Source organism: Dreissena polymorpha, chromosome 8, assembly GCF_020536995.1.
Source record: "Dreissena polymorpha isolate Duluth1 chromosome 8, UMN_Dpol_1.0, whole genome shotgun sequence".
NCBI classification, from domain to species: Eukaryota; Metazoa; Mollusca; class Bivalvia; order Myida; family Dreissenidae; genus Dreissena; species Dreissena polymorpha.
In genome coordinates this window covers 74,687,507-74,693,506 of record NC_068362.1, presented here as the reverse complement: position 1 = coordinate 74,693,506, position 6,000 = coordinate 74,687,507, and positions in this window count along the sequence as shown.

Genomic DNA, 6,000 nt, shown 5'->3' with positions numbered 1-6,000 from the left:
AAATGACGTTTACATAACGCCAGCAGACACGCATGAATATTTTCGAATATTTCATAGGCTGATTCGAGATAAAACATCAAAACTTTGGATACAGCACTGTGTCTGTGCTCAGCGCAAAGGATGTAGCACTGTACAGTGTAAGAAATTCCGGACTACTCTCTGTATGTTTAAACGACACAAATTGTGGCCCAGTTACAATTAAGCGTTAAAATCCATCTCGCAGAGTTTTAGGGTCAGTACTTGTTCTCTAAATCGTCCGGGGAATATATAATGGACTATCGATAAACACAGTTTTGCTTTCAAGATGAGAAAACAAACATAACCGAAATAGTATAGTGTCACGATAAGAGAAAAATCGTTTAATTATTCAACCACAAATGTTTACCGTACTCGGTCAAAAGAACGTTTTCAAGAAATATCAAATTTAAACCCGCTGTAGTACATGTGACATGCACTATAACCGAGGTTACAAAAAATCCCACTAGACTTGTTTATCAGCAAAAGTGTTATTTTCCCGCATCTATTAATAGCCTCAGATGCGGCAGATGCGGTTGTTATCGTTCTTAGCGTTGTTAAGAGCAGACCGACTTGCAACGCGTACTACTTACCTTTGTTGTAAAAGTCAAAAATCTGTATTACAAGGACATCGAAATCTCGCTTAAATCTTACTGATGCATCGTTTAGGTTTCCCTATTGATACTGGATATATTGTGATACGAAATGATCCTGTCAACTAAAGGAAATACCTTCGTGTACCAGAGTAAATTGGTATTATGCCGAGAAAAATAATGTATACATTATGCCAAGAAAAGCAGATTTGTTTGCTCCATTTTCTGCGCATTCACCTCTCGAACGCCCGTGGTAACGGCAACCAGCATACATCATGTATATTACTCAAAAATATATATTTGAGTGACAGCAACGTGATTCAGTTACGTTACTATATATGCTTCTATGAAAAAAGTTATACTAGCATTCATGTATCAAGCAATGGCATTCTTGAAAGGAAAAGAAGTACGGACATTCGAACAAATCATGAGCGTGTTTTATTGCATGTTTCTCATTTCGCTGCATCGTTATGTGCGTGTTTACGTTTATATGCTTGATTTGCAGTCTTTATAACAATACATTAAATTAATTCGTCACACATCTATACAATCCGGTAGCGTGTTGTATTCTATAAGCACAATCAATTCCTGGTGCAAATCAACAACAGTTACACGCTTCGCGTTCATTAACCAAAGTCTCGTATTAATTGCATTTCTCTGAGGCAACAACAATGGTATTATGTGGCACTTATTATTTTTACAGCATTTACTCCTCTCTCCTGGTGGTTCTGTTAATTATATATCGGTATACAAATACATAATACCCGCAGCAAGAATTTACATGCAGAAGACTGTGTGAATAATAACTACATAAATTTTACCCGATAATGTGCAGCACATTTCTTTAAATTAAAAACATATGTATTTAAGACATTAGCAAACAAATGAATATGTTATCTATCTTTATAATAAATACAGCTATTTAGGTTCACGGTATATTTATACGTTTAAACATATAGTATTTGTAATCGTTTTAATACAGTTTTAATGAAACACCTACGACGTCTACTATTTAAGCTACACAATGCATACAGTATATTAGAACCAAGAACTGACTAAATGAATGCCTGTAATAGTGTGACTAAATGAATACCGGTAATAGTGTGACTAAATGAATACCGGTAATAGTGTAACCTTGAGAATTTGCTAAACCCACAAATATTTCCAGAGAATGAACATCATAACAACATTAATAACATGATGTTTCAAGATTATGAAGCGATCCCCTTTTGTAATTAAGCTCGGCAAAGATATTGTGCTGATTGATGCAACAAAAACGAATGTTGAGGTTAATTCACTATCTATAAAGATTCTAGATTAATCATGAGTTATCCAGGGGACCATAAATAATGACGAATTAAATAACGTAGATAACAAAAAAATCATTTTGATGTCTTATCAGTGAATGTACCGAATTTCGTTTTGTCTCATGTATCGTGGCAGGATTTGTCAGTTTAACTAAAAGCATGTAAGCTTTTATGTACTCACATATACACATTTCATAGACGAAAGCTAGAGTAGTATAACACATTTAATAGAATAACAAAGAAAAAATGTGTTCAAAGTTGATAATATTTGGTCTTAAATTATCTATACAGTTGTTTAAGTAGTATATACGGTGTATATCAATACCATTGATCCGCTACTTGTTTAAATATTAAATATATCAAAGCAGTCATAATGTTTGAGCAATTATAAATTCGTTTCCATTAGGACACACGTGTGTGTTAAGAGAGCACAAGAAGTAAAATTCGATAATTTTCTGGAAGCTCACAGCTTTTTCAAAGAAATATCTTTAAAACTTCAGGAGGTGATCTAAAATTCGGATAATTCATTGTCCCTGACCTCATAAAGCGTACTTTAAAGTTTATAGCCATTGAAGTCTTACCTTTCGCCTTTGATTTTTGTCTGTACACGTTTTAAGCCTTCGTTGGTCGTGTAACTCATATTAAAACGCATTGTAAACGTGAAAAACTTTTTTTTGTAAATCAAAAAAAATGTCGCATTTGCTCGTGTTCAACTAACTCACATACGTATAACCACCTACATAGTGTTTACTGTTGCAATCAACGGTTCCTAAACGGTTCAAACATCTGACCTAAAACCCAGATGTTTTGCAAAATGCAATGAAGGTTTTTTTTTACACGTTTTGTGAAAATGTTCTTAAGAGCTTGCGGGGGAGTAGAAACACGTGTCTGTTGATGTTTAAAAACTTTTGATGTGCATCATTTATCCCGCATACTATTGCCTCGATTGTAGGCTTACTTTCGAGATTTCCTATAGCGTCGTATAAATAATGATGTTTAAATGCTTATTAATGCGATATATCCCCGGATGCCTTCTATAAAGACGCCATGGCTTTACTACAGCTTGGAGTGAGGCCAATTCGTAGCATGCATATGAAAAACAGAGCAACAGAAACTTCGTATGGAGCTGTTTGATAATAATTGATACATACGAAAAGATAATTGCGAACTGCCTTTTCACAACAATTAGTCTTTTTCTTTCTTAAAAAAAACACGAACAAGCGGATGAATGCAATTTAAAAAAAAGGAATAAAGTAACATTATTTTCTACAAAACCGTTTTATGTCTGATCAGTTCATTGAAAGAAATAAAGGGAGTTCAATGTTGCTACTGTTTCTGTGACTAAATCTGCTGCTGATACTGCTATAGCTCCGTCAACTATTGCATCTACAACTACTTCATCTACTACTACTAACGATTGGATCATAATATGGCGAGTTCTGTTTTTGTCGTTATATTTTGTGAAACTAATAGGATTGCTTATATAAAGTATAAAATATATCCCTCATTGTTTGAGCACGGATGGCCGAGTGGTCTAAGCGGAAGAATTTTACTCCAGGACTCCAGCGGTCAGTGGTTCGAGCCCAGTTGAGGGCTACTTTTTTCTTTTTTAAATTTTATTCTTGTTTTTTTTACTGGAGCTTTTAAGATCCAATGTTTACATTTATCAATATAAAGCATTTAAGGTAGTGCACCTCTAATGGGCACATATCCAAATATAATCTAATTAATTATTTTCTTAATCAGCATCATTTCACTGAACTACATGCAAATTTGTAGGTAGGCTTTCCGTGCTTTTTAAAAAAATATACCGTTTTTTTCAAAACCACCCCCACGCTCAGCTTTTGTACAGTTTATTTTCACCCCTGGGGTATATAAAAGTTCCATAATTCATTCAAATTTCTAAATATGGGCATGCTGTTGGTGTGTATAGATGCAGTAAAGGTGTTTAAAATTTAAACAAGATTAAATAAGTATTCTTTTTCAGACATTTATTTTTTACAAATTTTTATCTATGGAAGAGCGCCATGAAATGTAAGTGATTTCAGCCAAGTAAAAATTGGGTCGGTTAAAAACAAAGTGTCATAAAATTCAAAATAGTACCATTTAAGTTATATTTTAAACATAGTTTTTATAGAAACACTAAATACAGCAAAAATACCAAGAAATAGACAAATTTACCGTTTACTTTTTGAAATAAAAATAAAAATTCAACATGCATCATCCGTATTTTCAGCAGTAAATCACCCAATTTAGCCATAACGTTGTTTTAATTTAAAAAATTGAAGGATGTGCATAAAAATTTCAACATATTAACAACAAAACATAGCATATATGCATCATTAAATCAAATTACGTTAGAAAAGAAATAAAACGTGTCGCAAAAACTATGCGATGTCGGTAGGATTCGAACCTGCGCGGGAAGATCCCAAAAGATTTATACTCCATCGCCTTAACCACTAGGCCACGACAACTCCACAATTGCGCAAGCTTAAATTAGATATGCATACGTAAACAGGTAAAAAGGCTCGCCAATCTTTGAAGAAATCGCGAAATCGTATTTTTTCAGATGATATTTGGATCAAAGTCAATATTTATTGTGAAAATAATGTATTCTAAAGGAATTACGTAAACATATAACAAAATTCGAACTTTGAAAAAAATAAAATGCATCTCTCGGAAATAACCGATCATTGAAGATCGACAATGATCGTAAAATAAATCGCGGGAAATCATTAGAGGTGCACTACCTTAATGACACACTTCAATGCATGCCAAAATCTGTGAAAAGGCCCCTTTAAACGTCATAGTATTGTGTAGCATGACTCGTACAAATATAACAAAGTACATAAAAATAGACAACGGATGCGGTCTCATTTAACATTTTGCTGCAAGCACTAGTATTTGCTATAAGGTAGAGATCAACACCTTATATCAAATTGTTTATGTTTTTGAAATAATGCACAAATCTTCTTTTGCAATTACATTCTGCAGTTTTTTAGCATTTACTTGTCATGAGAATGCAGTTCTGGATACACCGAACCATAAATTAAGTATCAATTAAGTATTAATTTCACCTTTGCGGAAGATAAAGAGCCAGATGCATTGTTTCGATACCTAAGAATAGTGAACAAATTAGAAATTAAACCACATTCACAACATAACAAACAACTTCACGTTTATGTTTTTAAAAGTGCATCTACCGAAATTATCTTCACATTTCGTCTCATTAATTTGGGGAAGTTTAGGTTATTCTTGGTCAGCAAACAGGGCATAAATGAATACATGCACACATGTCAAACACATTCACACGTTGTAAAAACGAATGCAATGGATAAACATTTTCTTCAACTTTTTCTTTTAAATATAGTGTATACTGAATAGTTCATATTAAGTGTATGTAAATAACAAAGGATGAATATAAAATATTGTTTGTTGTTATTGTATTTGGAATAGAAGACACAATATATTCATCACATGTTCATGTACCAAGTTTGTGTGTTCGTGTGTCGTATGAATAGATATCGTTGCGGGAAATTAAAATGGAATATTGTGCCACAAAAAATAAAAAACGAGCATTTTGTATCTCGTTAAATCTTTGTTACCATACCTCATCTAGCGTTGAAATTTTGGCTATTGCTATTAAAAAAACCTGATTTTGAATGGGTTAACATTATTTTTATTTCACGAAATATTTTGAAAAATATTCGTTGACGCTGAGTTTTTATGTAACTTTAAACAAATCATGATTTACCACATTTTGGATGAATGGCAGAGAATGGAATGGGATCTGACAAAAAAACGGGTTATAAAAAAACGAAAGTAATGCCAAAAAGTTCAAACTTGTGTATGATTTAAAATTGGTCGTGTGTAATAAAAATCAGATTATGTTCACGAACCAAACGGATATGCCGTCAAAACTGTGTCATCAATAGAGAACATTTCGACACTATTTAATCAATGTGGCAAAACACTCGACCAACATTAAGGACCTATCTGGAATAGCATTATATATAAAATGTTCGTTGAGAGATAACAAGCATTAATGCAGGTCATTCCGTTCAAGAAAGCAGACGGTGGCGGTT